The sequence below is a fragment of the Sorex fumeus genome, unplaced genomic scaffold (genome assembly GCF_029834395.1).
Source record: "Sorex fumeus unplaced genomic scaffold, SorFum_2.1 ptg000130l, whole genome shotgun sequence".
NCBI classification, from domain to species: domain Eukaryota; kingdom Metazoa; phylum Chordata; class Mammalia; order Eulipotyphla; family Soricidae; genus Sorex; species Sorex fumeus.
The window spans coordinates 10,065,778-10,087,861 of record NW_026606187.1 but is presented as its reverse complement, the minus strand read 5'-3'; the positions used below and the strand labels follow the sequence as shown (position 1 = coordinate 10,087,861).

General features: G+C 43.2%; 1 pseudogene; it reads right to left on the bottom strand.

Annotated features, from left to right (window-relative positions):
• Positions 1-10,572: 10,572 nt before the first annotated feature.
• On the bottom strand, positions 10,573-12,065 carry LOC130045937 (transcriptional coactivator YAP1-like; annotated as a pseudogene).
• Between the last annotated feature and the right edge of the window lie 10,019 nt (positions 12,066-22,084).

Here is a 22,084-nt window from a genome sequence, read left to right as displayed (position 1 = left end):
TGCTAGAGTAGACACTTCAGGTCTGTAGTTTAAGTCAGAAATTTATGATCATTAGATATTGTTCGTTCCCTGACTTTGTTTCTATACTATATATAAATGTGATAATCTGTGTAATCCCCTTTATGAGGAGCTGTGTGAGCTCCTTTCCGCTTGGGCAAGCTATGAGAGATCACACATTAACAGATGTTCTCGGGGTCTCCGGGCGGCTCTCTCTTGCTGCCCGCGTTCAGTGCTCTTGAGCCACTTCCCCACCTGGGAAGGCTGTTGTCTTGAGAGGTAGAAGGAGGAATGAAGATCAAGCTCTTGATGAACAGTTGCCGTTTATTCCAACTCTCATAGCGCTCCCAAATTCTCTCCACAACTTTCACAACTCTCTCCCGGACTCTCGTTCTATAACTCTATCTCTTGCTCTGCCTGTGACTCCCATGCTGCCTCTCTCGAACTCTCTACTTCTTTTTTCCGAACTCTCTACCTCTTCTTACTCTGTCCCCTACTCTCCTCCGCCACCACTTTTTCCTATCACTTCTCTAACCACACGTCTCAAACCAAGTCCTGCACCACCAGCCCGAGGAGCACAATCAACATGTTTTCAAGTTTTCTTCACCACCCGCAGCCCATGAGGGCAAAACAGCACTTAAGGTGTGTTTCTCCTCTCCTTAGACATAACTTAATTAACATCTTAATTCTACTTTTTAATTTTAGTTATTTTGCATGGATACAGTAAGAGATACATAAAGCTTGTAGGGTGGCTCTCCTGGGGACATCTTGCTATAGATCTGACTACAGTGCTCAGGCCAGATTAATCTTTCCTAATGTTAGCAGAGTCCTACTAGTTTTTGCTTTTTGGATAATGACAGAATTTGTCCATGACCATCCTATTAACTTAGAGTTAAACATTATGACACTTTGGCTAGGCCCATTTCTATGCTAGGGTAGCTCACCACCTGCCCTAGGTCCATCCAGTCCCTCATCCAGTTCCAGGGACCCTGCTTTGGGAGATTTAGGAAGTAAGAGCAACTGAGGCTTAAGTAAAGAGAGCAGATGTCCAGGAGTAATATTATCTGTAGTCAATTAACTCCCAAGTTACAGACTTGTCTTTTTAACTGTCTTCCTGTGTCCATACAAAAAGCAATTGCTCTGAAATAACTAGTCATGCTAAAGACATCAAGGAGAAGAGAAAGACAATATTTACAAGTAAGCAGAGTTTGATTCAGGAGGCAAAGGAAATTGACAGGTTGGGTAAGCAATCAACAAACCCAAGCTCCCTGAGGCTAGGGAGGAAGGGCAAACCAATGTTATCCTACAGTCAACAGTATTTGTTTTCTCCCTCTGACGTATTTTGCTTAACATGACACTCTCTAGCACCGGCTACTATGTAGGGCCATTTTTAAAAATCTTTTCTTAGGGTTTTTCTTGGGGCATTTAAATTTTTTTTTTCCTTAGAGCTAGGCACCATTGCATATTTATGTACCATAGCTTCTTTTTTACACTTATCTGTCTTTGGATATTTAGCTTATTTTCATTTCCTGGCTAATGCTGCAGTGAACAGTGCTGCAATGAACATTGGTGTGCATATGTCTTTTTGCATTCATGGTTTTCCATTCTTAGGATACGTGCCAAGGACTAGAATCTCTGGTTTATATGTGAGTTCTATTTCTTTTTTTTTTTTTTTGAAAAAAGCAATTTCTCTCATATTTATTTATTTCTGTATTTATTTTTCTTAACCAAGTATTTGCTTTATTAGAACTGTTAACTTCAGAGGAGAGGGGAAAGAAAGTAGGTGACCAAGTTAATCTCATTGGTTATTTTTCTTTTTTTTTTAATTTTTAATGCCTTCATTCTTTTTTTTTTTAGTCTTGGAAAAAATTGACTTTTTTATTTGTTTTTCTCTGTTTCTTTTATTTTTTTAAATTTTATTATTTATTTTTTAAATTTCTTTTAAGCACTATGATTTACAAAGTTATTCATAAATAAGATTTAGACATACTGTATATTAGCATCAATCCCTCCTGCCAGTGTCATTGTCTCTTCACCTGTTGTACCCAGGTTCTCAGGTCTCAGTGTGAACAGACACAGAGTCAGAGAGACAGCAATGCAAGTACAAAGGAGTTTTATTCCAGTTAACTGGGGTCAACTATGTCACCCACAAGAGTGGTCTCATGATAGTGACCCCCTCTTACAAGAGCAAGCAGTTTATAAAGGTTCTGGTTACATAAGCATCACATGAATGCCTTTGGTTTCTCCTAGAAATGTTTTTCTATACTATATAGAAGGCAATTGTAGCAGTTAAAGGAACAGGCAAGGGTATAGGGTTTCTGCCGATTGGGCAACTTTATGGTTTCTCAGAGAACTGACCCCCTATCTGCCTGAACATTCTCCTTCACTTGCTGAGAAATAGAAACTTAGTCCTCGGGAAAAGGAAACTTAGGCCTAGCTAGTTTAGTAGCGTGGCAGGAGCTTGCGTTGATATTTCTCCTGCCCCACATTCCCACACACCAGGGTTGCCAGGCTCCCTCCCACATCCCACACCCACCTCCAGCCTGCCCCCGTGACAGACACATTTTCAAATTTGGTAGTTGAAGATTGGATCTCTTGTTTTCAGTGTCATTGCATCTGGTTTGGGTAATTAGCTATAATTCTTTGTTAACTCCCTATACGTTTTAGCCTAGAGGCTAAGCCAGATGACAATTCTACCAACAGTGTGTGAGGATTTCTTTTTCACTCTATCCCAGGAAACTCTAGTTGTATCTGGGGTTTTGATAAATACTATTCTTACTGGTGTGAGATGATATTTTGTCATTTTTGTTGAATGTGTTTTCCCAATATTTTTCATATGCCTACTGGTCATCTAAATCTCTTTTTCGGAGAAGTCTCTGTTCATGTTCCGTCCCCACCTTTTGAAGCTGTCTAAGTGGTACTTAGAAGGCCTGGGGACACCTCCTCGCACTATTCATACAACTGGGCTGATGGTTTAGGGATCCTGTTTAGATCCTGTGGCAAAGGCATCAGGACTTCCATCTTGGCAGGGTTTAAGGCCTTTCTAGGCCACAACCAGTGATGAAACACATGTGCTTGACCCAGAACTGATCCTTCTCCCTATTTTTGGATTCACTTATTTATTTTTATTGTTGCTATTGAGTTTTGTGAGTGCTTTATAAGAATTTTTATATTAGACCTTCAAAAATGGTACGGTATACAAACATTTTCTCACATTTCCTAGGGCATTCTTTTAATATAATCTTATTTATCTGTTCAGAGGGTGTGTAAATAAGAACCTATTATTGGTAAAAAAAAAAAGAACTATTACTTCCCATGTGGTTGTCAAGACCGATACATGTAAAGTCAGTGAAATGTGGTTATGCCTTTATACGTAAATATTTACATGAAGTAACACACCTTTAAGGTAATCACCTTGATAATAAAGATATTGAGTTCAGTTTATCTTTTATTAAAGCACCACGATTTATAAAGCTATTCATATTTGAATTTTAGACCCATTGTGTTCCAACACTAGTCCCACTACCAGTGTTTTCTTCCCTCTACCAGGGTTTTCAGCTTTTCTTCCACCACTTGCTCACTCCACACCCCCAATACCACATTTTAAATTTTGGTTGTTTAAATTTGGATTTTCTGGTTTCAGTGTTGTTGGCTCTATGATTTGGTTCAATATGTCAGTAGGTAAAATAATGTCTAAGCAAGTGGGCATTTCTTCTGAGAGATGCATGAGTATAGGAGGTCTGAGGAATCTGAGGCTAATCATGCAAAGAGATAATCATGGGAGGCAAAAGCAAACAAAAGATCAATTGGGCAAAGTTTGGGCTGAGTAGCATGAGAGAGGACTTCACTGCAGCAAGGGAGGAGAGTGTGAGAACACATAGAGAGAAAAGGAGAAACAAAGTTGGTTCTCAGCATCAAGGGGGAATGTCAAAGTGGCTGTAACTATGCATCCCATTTTTAACAAGTGACAGGCCCTGGGATGCTCACAGCAGGCAGTCTCCAAATGGATCAGAATATGTCTGTTTGCAGTAATAACGCCCGCCGTAGCCATGCCACCGAACTCCGCGCCAGGCTGTTTCACTCGAGGTGCCCCAGAGGTGGGCAGGTGAGAGCCCTCCCCGCCCCAAGAGACTCAGCCCCAGCAGCTGAAAACCTCCAGAACCCAACCACTGCCACACTCAAGGCCATTCCATACAAGTTTGGGCCAAGTCTCATGTACAAGTGAATGTATTCCCAGACCATGTGGCCTTATTTGGGGCCTCTCAATATATAATAATATATTATTAATATATTAATAATAATTAATATATTATTAATATATAATAAATAAATATATATATTTATAGCATTCATAGCATTGAATATGGCTTTTTTAAAATCTCAGGGCTAGGAAGAAGGAGACGTTACTGTTGCCTGCTCGAGGCAATCAATGAACAACAGGATGATCGTGATCGTGATATGCATATATACATAGTTTCAGATCACAATCACGATCAGCCTGTTGTTCATCGATTGCCTTGAGCAGGCACCAGTAACGTGTCCTTCTTCCCAGCCCTGAGATTTTAAAAGAGCCATATTCAATGCTCTTTCAGGGTTAGGAGGATGAGAGCCATCATTGTTACTGGTATTTGGCATATTGAGTACGACGCGGGAAGTTTACCAGACTCTGCCGTGCAGGCAGGATACTTTCAGTAGTCTGCCGGGTGCTCCAAAATAAGAAGGAGTTAGTAAGATGTCACATGGCTGCAAATGCGACCGCGTGCTTCTGGTAGCTGGGTTTTATAGTCTCTGGGTCTTGGCCGTTGATGGGACCAACCTGGTGCCAGTAGCAGCTGGTGGGTGTGACACCTACCTACTGAAGATGGGGGATCTGGGTGGAGAAGGCCCAGTCCCAATCTGAGCAGGTTTGGAGATCTCAGCTCCGGGACCCGCATGCCTGGGTTCCTCTGCTGGTTCCTTCATGCATAAGACTTGTCCGGACATGTGGAGAGTGGACTCAGCATGACTGTGGCTGGTTCTGAGGGTCTTCAGCTGCTCGGGCTCTGCTCTGGGGTCAGGGGAGGGAAACTCAACCCGCCCCCCTCCAAGGGGCCCTGGTGAGGACAGCCAGGCATGGGGGCAGGAGACTCTGCACTGTTCTCTTCTGGGAGCTGGGTTTTAGAGTCTCTGGGTCTTGGCCATTGATAGGACCAACCTGGTGCTGGCGGCAGCTGGTGGATGTGATGCCTACCTACTGGAAGATGGGGGATCTGGGTGGAGAAGGCCCAATCCTGATCTGAGCAGGCTTGGAGATCTCAGCCCCAGGACCCACATGCCTGGGTTCTTCTGCTGGTTCCTTAATGCATGAGGCTTGTCCGGGCATGTGGAGAGTGGACTCAGCATGACTGTGGCTGGTTCTGGAGGTCTTTGGCTGCTGGGGCTCTGCTTGGAGCGGGGGAGGGAAACTCAACCCGCCCCCTCCAAGGGGCCCTGGTGAGGATAGCCAGGAGTGGGGCAGGAGTTTCAGATATATATATATATATATATATATATATATATATATATATATACTCATATCTCTCAACCTTTAACAACATGTTAGTGATATTCTAAAGAATGTCTTAATGGGCCATGCCAAAATAGAACAATCTTCACACTGTCTCCTCTATGGATACTTTTTTGTAGCATTTTCCGCGGTTTTCCATAACAGACAATACAAAGTATATTATTTCGGTTGCGCTTTGGGACAGGGATTGGGGCTTGGGGTGGAAACATCCAAAATTTTGGTGATGGAAAGATGTAATGGTAGTGGGATTGGTGTTTGAATATTAACTGTAATCAAATATTGTGAACCACCTTATAAAATAAAAAAATTAAAAAAGAATAAATAAGTGACCAAGAACCTGATACTTAGGGGTAATTTTTGGTTTATTTAATTAATATTAGTAAAGACTCAAAGTGTCTTTTGTATAGGCATGGGTCATTCACCTACTAGTGCACTTTTGTTGACCCTGAAAATCTATCAGTGCTCTTTTAGTCATATCCTATGACCACCATAACAAAGGGCCATAAACTTAATGACAACGTAAGACAACTCACTTGTTTACATGTGTGAACTTGCAGTTCTAGAATTTGGATCCATCTCATCCATGTTGGCAGGGATGTGATTTTCCTGGGATTTCTTGCAGAAATTTCCTTTCATTCCCTTTTCTTGTTTTCGAAGACTGACTTCACCATGTCACCATTTTCGAAGACTGACTTCACCATGTCACCATGTCACCTCAACGTTTTTAATTTTTTTTATAATCCTACAGCTGTTTCTATTTTACAGGTATCACTGTGATTATTCTGCACCTACCCAGGCAGCAAGATAATACCTCCAACACAAATTACCACCATAATCTCTTCCACCATATCCCTTTTCCACTTAGATTCACAGGTTGAAGAAATTAAGTCATAAACATCTTCAGGGGTCATTATTCAGCTTGTCTTAGGCTTGAAGGAAGGATTCTAAAGTGCTCCAAGGTACATCCTTTCCTTGAACAAGCCTAAGAATTTTTTTATATCTAAGTTATAATTTTATTTTTAAAAATTTATTTTATTTATACACTGTGGTTTACAATACTGTTAATGATAGAGTTTCTTGCATAACTCATTCGGCTAACACACTCATCATCAGAGCATCTACTTCCATCCATCAATGTCCCAAAGCTCCCCTCACCTTAGACCTCACACCCCCTTCCACTACTGTAATATTCCTACTAAAGACCAGTTCCCAGATTCTATTGACTTTGGACACTTGTTACTCTCTTACTCTGTTTCTTTATGTCTTACGTATTAGGGAGGTTGTTCTGTGACAGTCCCTCTCTTCCTTCCAACTTGACTCAGCACGATACTCTCCAGCTCCATCCATGGAGCAGACAATTGCATGACCTCATCTTTTCTTATAGCCAAGTAGTATTCCACTGTATGGAAGTACATTTCCTTTATCCAGTCATTTGTTCCAGGACCCTTGGGTTGTTTCCAGATTTTGACTATTGTTAATAGTGCTGCAATGAACATAGGAGTGCAAATATCTTTTCTGAACAGAGTTACTGGGCCCTTGAATATTAGAGGTCAATTCTTAGTTCTCTTATTTTTGAAATGTTCATAGGTTTCTAAACAGACAGGTCTAATCAACACTCTCACCAGCAGTGAGTAAGGGTTCCATTTTCTCCACATCCACAACTGTTCTTTTTAGTTTGATGTAATGGGCTGGAGCAATATCACAGTGGTAGGGCATTTGCCTTGTGCCTAGCCAGCCCAGCTGAGCTGGGTTCGATTCCTCTGCCCCTCTCGGAGAGCCTGGCAAGCTACCGAGAGTATCTCGTCTGCACGGCAAAGCCTGGCAAGCTACCCGTGACATATTCAATATGCCAAACACAGTAACAACAAGTCTTAAAATGGAGATGTTACTGGGCCCACTCGAGCAAATAGATGAACAACAAGAGGACAGTGTTGTTGTTGTTGTGCCAGTTTCACTGGTGTTAGTTGATATCCTTTATGTTGTCATGTTGTTTGTATTTTCATATCCCTAATGATAAGTGATGCAGAGCATATTTTCATATGCTTTTTGGACATCTGTAGGTCTTCTTTGGGAAGTTTCTTTTCATCTATTCCCCTAATTTTTGGTTTTCTCCCCCTTTACTTGTAAAGTTCTACAAGTGCTTTATATATTTTAGTTACTCTTCAGTAGATGAGTGGTGGACAAATATTCTTTCTCAATCTGTGGGGTGCATTTTATTCTAATCATCATTTCTCCTGTGATGCAGAAGCTTCTTAGTTTAATGGAGTCCTATTTGCTTATCTTTGCTTCCCTTAGCTTAGCTATTGGTACTAAATCACTGAAGATGTCTATGGAAAACGAAGTATTGAACTTGTGCTTTCCTCAATACAGTTTTTGAATTCAAGAATACACAGTTAAAACATTATTCCAATGCTACCCATTCCAACCAGAAGCAACTAAAACATTTGGATATTAGGTTCTAGGACATCAAACAAGGAAGAATGCATGGAGGCTGCGATTCCCACTGAGAGGGGAGGAGGTCCCAGGTCTTCTTCACACAGTTGACACAGCGAGGGCCATGCATGTGTCTGCCCACAGTCTGGCCAAGACACTGAGACACAACTGGGAAAATCCAAGTCAGGAGGAGATGAAGAACTCTATTTTCCTGTCTCTTGGGGGTCTTGAAGTGATTGAAACTTTAGCAACTATCTTTAATGATAGCAAGATGTAACCATGTTTGAATGGGGGAAAAAGCTTCTAGAGTTCTCTACCAGGGTCCCACAAGTAAGTCTTTTCGCTCCTTCCCTGCCCCTTCCACTACCTAGAGTCACTTGGATGAGACAGATGTGAGTCATCATGGTTTGTGACTCAGTGGCAAGCTGCAGTTACTCCTTCCAAGTAACTTGGATCTGCTCATCAAAACCCAACATGCTGTGTCATTCACATACTCAATTGTGCATTCCACAAAGAATTTCATTATTGCCAGGAAAAAAAAAAACAAAACAAACCAATGCATCTGAATAGTGGTCTCTCCCCCCAGACTTAATTCAAGATGTAATCTTTCTACTGTTTGTAAAAAATAAAAACCTTAAAGTCAATTATCATGATCAACCTATGAAATCATTACACGTACATAGTGATAGCATTGTCTTGAGCATTGAAAACACTTAATAAAAATGTCTCATTTTCAACTTTTGCACTTCTCTAAGATGAAGGGTCAAATACTTCAATTCTTCATTAAAAAACAAACAGAGAAACACTACCATCTTCCTGAGCAGAGGCTTTTCACAGAAGTTTTAGCCAGGAAAAGGTATGTCTGTTACAAACCCTTGAAAATAAAGACTTATTCTAGAAACAATGAAAGGCCCTTAATCATGGAGGTGGCTAGCTGGTGCCACTTTAATTCATAACCAAACATTACTTCATAGCTTATACTGAAGAGTTGATTCATGCTCATTTTGTTCCTTTAAAAAATACTCTTTGTAAACCGTTATTATTCCTGTAGAAACATACTCTAGTTATATGTCTTCCTGTAAAAATAAACATATAATCATGATTATCTCTATTTCTTTGCTAAATTCAACTATCAATATACATGTATTAATTTGATCACTTAACCAGCTAACTCAGACCTTAGAGTATTCTATATATTGCCTAGGGTCAATTCTCAGCATAAAGAAATATTGAGCAAGTAAGAACAATCTTAAAGGCAATATCTCGGTCTAGTCTTTAATGTCATTGTTACTAGTGAGAACTCAAGAACTAGAATTTACTTCAAAAACTAAGGCAAAGGTAAGCTTCATAAGCTAAAGCTAAAGAGAGGTAAAATCACTACATAAAGCTTACTTCTGCAAAAGACATTACAAACCTATTCAGTGATTTCTCATCAAGACATTAGATCAAGGGAGCAACAAGGAGGAAAATAAAACCATTTCTTCTTTGCTTCTTTCCAATAAGATACTATTGTGAGTCCAGAGGTCATATAGTACTGCTCTGGGCACAAATCATTACAATATTTCCTTTTCACATTAAACTACCTCGAACATTGCAGATTGCCACAACCAGACTTAAACTACTTGTGAGATATAAACTACTAATCATGTATTCTAAATGCATACATTCAAGGCTACCATTTTAAAATAAATTGGAAAGTGGGGAAAACTTAAAAAAAAGATACATTCTGCTATACACTAGCATAAACAATATAACTATGTGTGGTTATATATGGAGAGCAGATAATCAAGATTTAAATAAGATGGTTAAAAGTAAAGTCAGGATGTAAATTTTTAAACAAATGATCTAAAATAACGTTCCAAGCTACAACTATGAACAGAGTCACTTACTATGAGTATTTTCCTAGGCTCTGAGAAACCAAAATCAAAATAAAAGTCCAATCAAATCAAATGGAAACAAACCCACAGAAAACCCTACCAAAACCTATACGAGAGTATATGGCAATAATTACTTTATTTCTTTGGAAACTGTCTCATGCCTTATAAGCTCCTAAAATAAAATCATGGTCACCATGTGACTAATGACAGCACAAGGAAAGGACACATGGGAGTGAAACAGTCCTCAGCCTCGGTTTCAGCTACTGCTTAGAATCAGCATCAATGGCCTAATATCAGATACACCATATTTGGCTGGTCAGACCAGTAAGTTGCATTTTCCACTGGCCGAATGCAGATGAAGAGAAAACTGTTTGAACAAACTCAATGCTGCCACGAGAAGCACGTGGCTTCTGGGTCAGAGTCTGTGGCTAAAATGATATGCCACCACCTGGACGGGGCGAAAGGCATGGCACCATTGCCACACAGGCACACTTCTCCTCACCCCCCTAACCAACAGTAGTTAAAATAGCAAAAGAAACAAAAAAAGAATAATAATAATAAAGTGATTTTTTAAAAATTCTTTCGAGCCAACCTTGAAAGAGGTCAGCAATATGTTAACAGCAGCAATGGACAAGGAAGAGCAAAGTAGTAGATGAAAGAATCTTGCTGGACGTTTGTTCATCTTCTTCTGTACTGAGCCCAAATAGTGTGTGTGACTGGCTATTGGGGAACTTCAGGTGTGTGGGTCGTGTTTCCTCTGACACTTTGCAGACCCAGGACACAGTCTACCAGGAGCCCTATGAACCAGGTGAGAAAGCTTTCCTTGTTGAACTTGGTGGCGGCCAGCATGGACTCCATGTCATTTAGGATGTCGGAGCTGAGCGCTCCTGCAGACTGGGCATCAGCTCCTTTGCTTCCAGGCTCATGCCGTCTCCCTCCAGTGTGCCAAGGTCCACATTTGTCCTGGGAATGCCTTCCAGGTAGTCTGGGAAGCAGTTCTGCTGAGGGCAGGGTGCTTCGGTCCATAGTGTCACCTGTGTCCATCTCGTCCTCACTGTCTAGGAAGTCGTCCGTGGTGTGCGGGATGCTGTAGCTGCTCATACTCAGCCCGCTGTCTGTTCTCTCATCTCTCCTCTCCAGAGTGGTAGGTGCCTCTGTTCAAAAAGAGGTCTGAGCTATTGGTCGTCATTGTTCTCAACTCTGGAGCCATCCCAGGAGATGATCCCAGATTCTGTGTCCCTCCATCCTGCTCCAGTGCTGGTAGCTGGCTACGGAGAGCTAATTCCTGTGGCCTCACCTGCTGAGCAACTCTCGCTGCTTCAGCCGCAGCCACTCCTCCATCTGCAGCTGCTGCTGGTTGGAGCTGCCACCCCCCAGAACGAACCCCTTTGGGCTCTGGGGGGCCAGGGGAGGGGGCTGCTTCACAGGCACACTCTGACCCATCCTCTGGTTCATGGCAAAATGAGGATCAAGCGTTGGGTCTAGCCAGAAGGTGGTCTTGTTCTTATGGTTTATGTAGTAGATCTCCACCCTGAGTCACTGCTTGCTCCCACCCATCAGAAAGATGACCTGAGACTGAGTGCATGGCAGTCTGTGCACCGGGGGGGCTGGTGGGGGCTGTGACATTCATCTGGGACAGCATAGCCTTCCTGGGATTCTGCCATGTGGTTGTCTGATCAATGTGATTTAAGAAGTATCTCTGTCCAGACAGTGTCTTGACCATCTCCCAGCCAGTGGTCAAAGGTACATCATCAGGTATCTCAAAAGAAGACTGCCTAAGGTGTTCAGCACCGGGTGCAGCTGCAGGCCCGGAGACTGCACTCGAAGGGGTGAGGTTCCTGGGAGACACTGCACCCAGCTGCAGGGAAGCAGGAGAGGAGTGGGCAGGAACGTGTTGCGGAGTCAGCGCTCCTGAGGTGCCTACATCAGTGCTGGCCTGCTGTGAATGGGCCTTGGGCTCAAGGGACTTGAAGAACAAGTCTGGCAGTTTGCGAAGCCGCATGGGCAATGTCTGCTGCAAGTTGGCCATCTGTCTTGGGGTTCACAACGGCTGTTGAAGAGCGCCTCTGAGTCCCCCCAGACGTGCATGATCTGGTGGCCGGCCGGGGGGCCTGCGGCGTGGCCTAAGGGCGGCGAGGGTGGAGGCTGTGCGGGCCAGTGGCCTGGCCTTGGGCCACGGGTTGGGACTGCGGCAGCTGCTGCCCAGGGTCCATGGTGGGGCGCGTGCGGGGCTGGATGGCCTGCGAAGCTGGGAGCAGCCGGACCCATCTCCGAGCTGCAACCTGGTGTGTCCCGTGGTGGCCACTGCGACCAAATGAGCACAGAGCTTCTTCTTGACCCTCAGTCGTGAAGGTCTGAGACACAGGTCAGTGAGGACTAGTAATGGGAACTTGCTTTCTCTTTTTCTCTTAACTCATCCTGTTCTGTTCTATATTTTCATGGTTTGGGTCTCTGTCAGCACCCCAAAACACTTGTGTTGTGATTCTGGTCATTCTTTCAGTATATTGCAGGGTAAGGTGGCACTGAAGAGTTTCTGTGAGATGGTATTGCTGGGAATCGAACCTAGGTCGGCTGCGTGCAAGGCAAACTCCCTACCTGCTGTACTATTTCCCCAGCCCCCCCCCCCTTTTTTTCTGTGCAACTCTTTTTTTTAATTTATTTATTTATTGAATCACTGTGGGAATGGTTACAAAGCTTTCAGGTTTAAGTCATGGTTATGCAAATATCAAATACATTTCCCTTTACCAATACTTATTTTTCACCACGAAGAACCCCAATAAACCCCCACATCCTAACCCTCCCAATGCCTCTGAGGCAGATGCATTCTAGTTAATACTCTATATACTTTGACTACATTCATTGTTTCGACCAAAGTTGCACCATTATTATTTAGACTTTACCCCCCCCCCCAAATCAGATATGCTTAAATGGCATTGTGGAATAATTTGTTTTCTATGGCTGGTCACAAGTATCAAACAATGTCACGCGGCCACTTTTGCGGCTGCGTGATTTTGGATTTCTGGTATTTTACTTATTAACCCTGGGAGTATTACTGCTGAGAGTCAGATAGTTATGAGATTGGTTTCTGTGCTCTGGAGCCATGGCCGTGCCGGAGATCCACTCGTGGGGGGCAATTCGTGACCTCGGTAGGGCGTGTAGGATGAGCCAGGAACGCCCCCCCTTCCCATGAGGTTTGAGTCGCCCCATCACGACCAGATCATACCTGGCTTTCAAGCGGTTGCCATCTTTCTTTCCAGAAGGATAAAGGCGGAAGGGAACAACACCCTTTCCCCTCCGGGCAGGCATAGTCCATTCACTTTTCTGCTGCAAGCTGCCGGACTCTGCATTAAGTCCTTGTGCTTAAGTCCTTGTGGTTATGCTGGAGAGCTGCTCATAGGGGGCAACTTGTGACCTCGGAAGGGCATGAAGGACGATCCAGGAACGCCCCCCTTCCCATGAGGTTTGAGTCACCCCCATCACGACCAGCTCATACCTGGCTTTCCACAAAGCTCCCAAGCAATGTCGAACTCTTAACGTAGATCATCACTTCCTTGTAGAATGGTGAGATCCTGGTAGTGAATCCATAATACAGCTCAGAGAAGATTCTGATGTATTGAGTTTGAATGCCCTGTTCGGCTAGGACTTTGATGACTGCTTCAGTCTCAACAGTACCAAAGGCCTTCTTTAAATCAATGAACATTAGACAGAGCAGCATCTTGAACTCTCGAGACACCTCAATGAGCTCGGATATTGTGTGGATATGGTCAGTCCTGCTGAATCCTTTTCAGAACCCTGCTTGCTTGCATGGTTGTCCTTCATCTAATGTTCTGCCAATCCTATTCAGGATGACTCCAGTGAACAGCTTGTAGACAATGGACAACAGACAGATTGGGCAAAAGTTGCCAATGTCATGGATGTCTCCTTCTTGTACAGCAAAAAAAGGGTCCTCCTTATTTTTCATTGGGATGAAAACTTTCATTCAGACAGGTAGCCAGGTAGCATGCGAGGAGCCGAACTAGTGTATTGATGAATACTGACGGCAGATTCTTCAGGTGTTCGGGTCTGACCTTGTCTGGGTCGCGTGCTGTTCGCTTCTTTACCGATAAAATGGCATGTCGAATTTTGGAAGGGCAAACGTTGGAAACGACATATCCATCCTGCAGAATTTGGTATGTGGGCAGGTGGACGTGGCTATTGAAAACATCCAAGTAGAAGTCATGGATAATCTTCTGCATTGCTTTCTGGAAGATGTGATAGATCCATCAGGATGTCAGATGACAGTCATCTTGGTCTTGTAGTTGGCATAGGACAGGCGGGCATTGCAAATGCTTTCCCCATCTTTTGCTGCTTCAGCCAACACTGATGCTCTTTCCTCTTTGAGGTCTTCCTTTATCACTTCTCGGCAGTCTTCCTTTATTGCTTCTCTGCACTGCTTTGTGAGCTTGAAAATGTCATGTGATAATTAGAATGGGAAGGAATGGGAGTGATGAAGATAGATGGTTAGCAACTACATCACCTCTGCTTTGCTGATGACATCATTCTAATACACCAAACATTAGCCAAGTGGCACAAATGCTGGCCAACTTTGGCCATGGGTGTGGAAAGACCAGACTGCAGCCGAATCTCATGAAGAAAATGTTCGTGAAAAACAAACTCGTTCCTGATGTTCCAGTTGCTCTCAATGGAATAAACATCTCCGAATGCAGCAGTTTTGTGTACCTGAGTCGAGAAATCAACATGACGAACAAACTGGCACCTGAGCTGTGCAGGAGGAAGAGAGCAGCATGGAACACTTTCAAGAGCGTCGAAGAAATATCTAAGAGGGTGAAGAAACTCTGGCTCCAGACACATCTTTTCAACTCTACATATGCCTCAGAGATCTGGACCCTATGAAAACAGGATGAGAACGTTATTCTGGTCACCCAAAGAGGAATCAAAAGAGCTATGCTTGCAACATCACGCTTCACTCAAGTGAGAGAAAGAATCCGGAGTTCCTACCTCCATTGATGATCAAGAATCAGGGACGCTGTCTCGTTCACCAAGGCATCGAAAATCAGATGGGCTGGACACGTACCATGATTTGAAGATGACTGCTGGACTACAGCCGTCACCAACTGCATTCCACGGGACATCAAAGAACGCGTGGCTGCCCACCTACAAGATGGTCAGACTTTTTCGTCAAGACTCTGAAGGAATGGTTTCAGGCTCTTTGTGTTCCTGGAGCCAGCAGATGCCATTGGGCTACAACTAGCACGCGACAGGAATGAATGGAGATGTTACTGGCACACTCTTGAGCAAATTGATGAATAGCATGATGTAAAGTGATCAAGTGATTGCAGGGTAACTCTGATAGCTGTAAAACAAGGACTAGAAGTTTAGACAAGCACATGTCGAGGAGCTAAAGCAGATAAATGACCTGAGCCTGCAGATACAGGTAGAAGGCTCGCCCATTGAAGAGAGCTGGCAGAGGAAGAGGACATTGAGTGAGCAATGCCCTGACCACCGGGAGCATAACACAGCATGCAGGACCTTAGGTCTGAGTAGTGAATGGTACTCCTACTGGTGCCTCTAACCAATCGTTTTTCTTTCATAAACCCAAGAGATTTTTCTTTTTTATTTTAACTTTCATTTTTAAATTGCATCACTGTGAGATACACAGTTACAGAGCTGTTTAGCTTTCAGTCATACAATGATCCAACACCCATCCTTCCACCAGTGTCCATTTCCCACCACCAATGACCCCAGTTTCCCTCCTGCCACCCCCCTCCCCAAGCCTGCCTCTATGTCTCAATGGCTCTATGGCAGGCATTCTTTCTTTCTTTCTTTCTTTCTTTCTTTCTTTCTTTCTTTCTTTCTCTTTTTTCCTCCTCCTCCTCCTCCTTCTTCTTCTTCCTCTTCTTCTTCTTCTTCTTCTTCTTCTTCTTCTTCTTCTTCTTCTTCTTCTTCTTCTTCTTCTTCTACATCCTCCTCCTCCTTTTTCTCCTCCTCCTTCTCCCTCCCTCCCCCCACCTCTCCTCCTCCTCCTTCTTCTCTCTTTTTCCATGTGCTTTTTATGACACTCTATTCACTCTGTATATGAATATCAATGATGGATTGATCACTTGATCACTTGGCATCATGTTACTCATCGATTTGCTCAAGCGGGCACCAGTAATGTGCCCAGTAATGTGTAATTCATTCCTGTCACATGCTAGTGTCGCCCAATAGCGTCTGCTCATTCTAGGAACACGAAGAGCCTCAAACCGATCATTCGGGGTCTTGATAAAGAAGTCTGATTATCTCATGGGTGGACAGCCACACGATCTTTTGGCATCCCGTGGAATCCACTTGGTAATGGCTCTAGACCAGTGGTCGTTACCAAATCTCATTATGTATCGAGCCCATCTGATTTTCAATGCCTCGGCAAAGGAGAGAACGTTCCTGATTCTCGATTGTTGAAAGAGGTCAGAACTCCAGATACTTTCTCTCACTTGAGTGGAGCGTGATAGTACAAGTATAGCTCTTTTGACTCCTCTTTGGGAGACCTGAATTGCGTTCTCATCCTGTATTAGTAGGACCCAGGTCTTTGAGGTGTATGTTATTGCTGGAAGAATGGTGGGATTGAAGAGATGTGCCTGGAGCCGTAGGTTTTTTGTCCTCTTAGCTATTTCTTTGACACTCTTGAAGGCGTTCCAAACCACTCTCTTCCTCCTGTGCAACTCAGGTGCCAGATCATTCGTCATGTTGAATTATCAACCTAGGTACACATAACTGTTGCATTCGGAGATGTTCGTTCCACTGAGAATTCCATCAGGAACGAGACCATTTCTCATAAACATTATCTTTGTGAGATTCAGCTGTAGTCTGACCTTTCTACACTCATGGTCAAAGTCGGCCAGCACTTGAGCCATTTGGCTAATGTTTGATGTTATTAGAACGATGTCATCAGCAAAGCAGAGGTGGTGTAAGTGCCGACAGTCAATCTTTGCTCCCATTCCTTCCCATTCCAGTTGTCGCATGATGTTCTCAAGGGTGGCACTGAAGAGTTTGGTGAAATGGTATCACCCTGACGAACCCCTCTCTTAACATGGATGATCACTTCCTTGTAGAATGGTGAGATCCTGGTAATGATCCATAATACAGCTCATTGGAGGATCCTAATGTATTGAGTTTGAATACCCTGTTTGACTAGAGCTTCAATGACCGCTTCAGTCTCAGCAGAATCAAAGGCCTTCTTTAAATCAATGAACTTTAGACAGAGCAGCATCTTGAACTCCCAAGAAACCTCAATGACCTTGGTTATCGTGTGGATATGGTCGATTGTGCTGAATTCTTCTCAAAACCCAGCTTGCTCGCATGGTTGTCCTTCATCTAGTGTTCTGCCAATCCTATTCAGGATGACTCGGGTGAACAGTTTGTAGATGACAGACAACAGGCAGATCGGGCAATAGGTGCCAATGTCGTGGATGTCTCCCTTCTTGTACAATAGTACAGTCCTGGTGGTTTTCCACTGGGACAGAACCTTGCATTCAGACAGGTAACGTATGTAGAGCCGAGTCATTTTATTGACGAGTACTGAAGGCAGGTTCTTCTGGTGTTCGGGTCTGACCTTGTCTGGGTCGGGTGCTGTTCTCTTCTTTACTGACAAAATGGCATGTTGAATTTTGGAAGGGAGAACGTTAGGAACAACATATCCATCCTGTGAAATTTGGTATATGGGCAAATGAACGTGGCTATCGAAAACATCCAAGTAGAAGTCATGGATAATCTTCTCCATTGCCCTTTGGGAAGATGTAATAGATCCATCAGGTCATCAGAGGGCAGTCATCTTGGTCTTGTAGTTGATGAAGGACAGGCGGGCGTTGCTAATCCTTTTACTTCCTTCTGTCGCATCTGCCAGCACTTCTGCTCTTCTCTCTTTGAGGTCTTCCTTTATCACTTCTCTGCACTGCTTTGCGAGCTCGGATATTCACTTGTGGTTGTTTAAGTCTTGTGCCAAGCCACGTTGGTGAATGAGCTCAAGAGTTTTCAAAGACTTTTTGTGGCCGTCTTTTTGTGGCTGTCTCTCTCTCGGCATTCCTCACACAATCATGGAGTTGCTGAACCAGTCGATTGTATTCTTCATCAATGTTGCCAATGACAGCACCTTCCCATGTTGCTGCAGTAGTGCCAAAGAGCTCCCAATTGGTGATTGTTCTGGGAGTTCTCTTCTTAAACTTTGCAGCCCTTTTTCCCCGCTATGTGAAGTAGAATTTTGCATGAAGGAGAAGGTGGTCCAATCCTGTTTGGAATTTTGGGACAACAGTGACATCAGTCAGACAAAACCATTGATTGAATATCATGTGGTCAGTTTCGTTGTGGAACCGTCCACTGGGAGACTCCCGTGTCCAAGGTTTAGATTCGGCCTTCTGGAACTGTGAGTTACCATGGATGGTCTTGGTTGACATGATGAACTCAGATAATCTCTCACCCTGTTCGTTCCATTCTAGGCCATGGGTCCCGATGTGAAGTTCTTCGGCTGATCTTCTCAGTCCTATCTTGGCATTAAAATCACCAACAATGATCTTGTAGAAGGCGTGGCCTTCTTTATAGAACTTCTTCAGCTCCATGTAGAACTTCTCAATTTCTCCTTCATCATATTTGGATGTGGTGCATAGATAATGAATATAGAAACTGCCGGCAGTGAGCCAAATCTATTCAAGTGTAATTGTCTGATTTGGGTTGTTAGGCATTTGAACTTGGCTCATGGCCAAGTTTGTGTTGACAAGTACACTGACACCACTGACACCTCTTTTGTTGCATGTTTTGAGGAACAGTTCTTCTCCAGTGTTGAAAACTGCATGATGTGATTGATGCTTTCTCTTCTCGGTTAGATCAATAATGATGTCGTACTTGATCTTTTGCGCTTGTACCATCAGGTCCTCGATGGATGCATCTGATGCCAGTGTACATGCATTGAAAGTACAGACAGTCTTTTTTTTCTTCTTCATTTTGGCAGCCTAGTTCGACCTTAAGATTTTATCAGCCTCTCCTTCCTCATCCTTTTTAACGCTGCCATAATGGTGGTCTTTCAGGATCAGGGGAATGGAACCAATTGTATTTACTGGTTTTGGCATATCGAATATGCCACGGATAGCTTTCCAGGCTCTGCTGTGTGGGCAGGATATTCTCACTAGCTTGCCAGGCTCTCCAAGAGGGATAGAAACTTTTAGTGTAGCCTCTAATTTCCCTTACAGGTGTTCGTCATGGTTCAAGCCATATTTGAACCCTATCAAATATGGTGCGGTAATCTTGGAAGATGGGTATTTAGTGTCTTATGATGTCCGGAAAGTGTCCCGGAGCATGGCAGCGGCTGGGTATTGGAGGTATTGGAGGTAGTGGAGGTCTGCAGATGAGGTATTATCTGGTAGCAGCAGGGTGGGTCTTTTGTGCGTAATCCCTGGGTCGCAGAAGATTGGTGGAAGCAGACAGGGCATAGTAGGTTGGGGCTTCTGGGTTTAATCCCTGGGTTGCCAGAGATTGGTGGGAGCAGGCAGAGGTTAGATCAATAATGATGTCGTACTTGATCTTTTGCGCTTGTACCATCAGGTCCTCGATGGATGCATCTGATGCCAGTGTACATGCATTGAAAGTTCCTGTTCCTGGGTCCCATTGAACCTGGAGTCCAAGGTCACAGAGTTCCACTTACCTGGTTCTGTGGGGCTTCACTTGTGCGTGAGTCTTGGCCCGAGCGTCCAGAAAGCGTCCTGAGCGTTGTGGTGGCTGGGTAGTGGAGGTAGTGGAGGATGGCCACAAATGATGGCTACAAATATAAATTTCCAGGGGTATCTGAAAATACAACTAACTGAATTCTAGTTCCTATTGATTGGAATTCAAACTAATGGGGCTGGGTCTTAGAAATCAAAAGGGGTGTTTTGTTTGTCAAGTTGTTTTTGAAAGTGTAGTATGTTATTCTGAAAGATACAGAATCATCTTTTCTTTTTCACCATGTAATTTGTTTTAGGGAGGGTCAAGACTTCAGAATTTAGCCAGGCTTGATGAAATTGAGCCCCTGCTTCCATCATAAGATAGAATGAAAGCATAATCCCTGAGTAATAAGGTTGCTGGGCTTAAAGCTCTGTCTCTCTTCTTTGGACTGATGTGAATACTGAGTCACTTAATTCTCAATGTCACTTATTATCAGTGTTAAAATGGTGATACCATGGAACCTTCTCCTGGGGCTATAAGAGAACTGAATGATTTAATACGTGGAAACTTTAAGAAATGTGATGATTGGGTGAATAAATACTATGATTTCTACCTCTTTCAACTTATAACTTAACTTATTTAAATATTACCTCCCTAGGAAGGGCTTCTCCTACATCGTAAATCCCTTTAGCTTTATTTTTTTCTCAGTTATTTTATTTTTTTAAATAGAACTGTTGATTATTGGAAATGATGTACATTTGTCTGTAGATTTTAATCCTTATTTAAATTTTCTCATGACAAATGTAAATATGCTGATTTAATTCTACACATCTTAGTTGATTGCGTGCTATGTACCAGTCACAGTTTATAGTCTGGCAATAGTAAATAAAAACATATTTCTTTTCACAAAGTTATTTTGTGCTCTTGGTTTATCTCTGTGTCTTCCCCAATAGAATCCTATCCCCATGAGAGATTGGAATTTGAAATATTCTATTCAATCTTTATTTTGCTTTAATTTGTTTTGGGGTCACACCTGGAAGACTTGTGGGGCTAATTTTACAAAATCTAGGAATCACTTAGGGACCACTCAGCAGTGTTCAGGAAACCATATGATACTGAGATCAGAAAGTGGATTTCCTTTGTCAAAGCCTGTATTCCAGACCTTTGAGCTATCTCTCCAGCCCCTTCTGTTCATTCTTAGTGCCTACAATATTATCTGGCCAATAGTACGACGACTTGGTGATGAGTGAGTAATCCTTTGATATAGTACATGACATCTAAGAGATAGAGAGACAGTCAGAGAGAAAGAGAGAGAGAAAGAGAGAAAGGACCAATGTTGATTTCTGACAAACAGCTGAGTAATGGAACACATCTCTCCTTGATTTGGGTAGTCCATATTAGACAAAAAATCTCAGAGATGTAAAACAACTTCCTCAAGGACAAAAAAACTCAGAAGTTCAGTCCAGGTAAAACTGACCAACAGCTCCATACTCTCTCTATTCTATGTGTTCACAGACTTTTTGAGTAAAGGTTAGAAGAAATGGTGAAGGGTTGGTAAAGACCCCAGCTACAGAGGGAATCTCCACACTGTGGGCAGCTCTACAGTCCATGGAAAATAGATGCTGGATTTCCAAAAATCCAGAGTTAAATACCCGAAAAGAATTTCTTTAGTGATTTATTAAAGAAGGAGAGAGGAAAGGAGAAGGAAATGGGGGAGAGTAATCAAGTGAGATGTTTTCTTGGCGTATTGCCCACTTAACATTGTATCCTTGGCTAGCACTAGAGCACTGGAAGTTGTTTACCATCCTGAAGGGAATTCTCAATAGTGTTTTTGTGGCTGACTCCTATGCATTGCTGGGTAGAGAGCCAAGACTCTCCTCCCCACTGGTCCCTCCCTCCTGCTCACTGCTCTATCCCGTACCTTTGCCAGAAGCTTGTCTCTGGCCCATGGCCAGGAGTTGAGGCAAGCCCTAGTCTCTCAGCGCAAAAGCAAAATATACCCTTCTCACGAAAGGGTGGTTGAATTCTCTGGTGAATCAGTTGCTCAGGAAGACCCTGAGCTAATTTAGACTGTAGTTCTACTTAACACCAGGAGACCTGGGATGACTAAAGTTTTAGTTGACCAATGCACCAGCTGGAGGATTTTAGAAAAATGTCTGTACTTTCCCTAACTTCATGGTTCCTCTCTAAGATAAAGTCTTAGAATGGGGCAATTGGGCCGAACGATAACATAGAGGGTAGGGCATTTGGCTTGCACACCTGGGTTGGATCCCCGGCATCCCATATAGTCCCCCTAGCACTGCCAGAAGTAATTCCTGAGTGCAGAGCCAGGAGTAACCCCTAAGCATCGCCGGGTTAGGGGAAAAAAAAGAATGGGACAATCTTTAAGTTTCTGTCAAGTTTTAAACTGCTTTGTCTCTCTTTTGATGAGAGAAAGAAAAAAGTTTTGGTTTTCTCTTCCTCCTTTCCTTATTCCCTCTTTCTCATCTGTCCTCTCTTCCTCCCTCCTTCCCTCCCTCCCTCCCTCCCTCCTTCCTTCCTTCCTTCCTTCCTTTCTTCCTTCCTA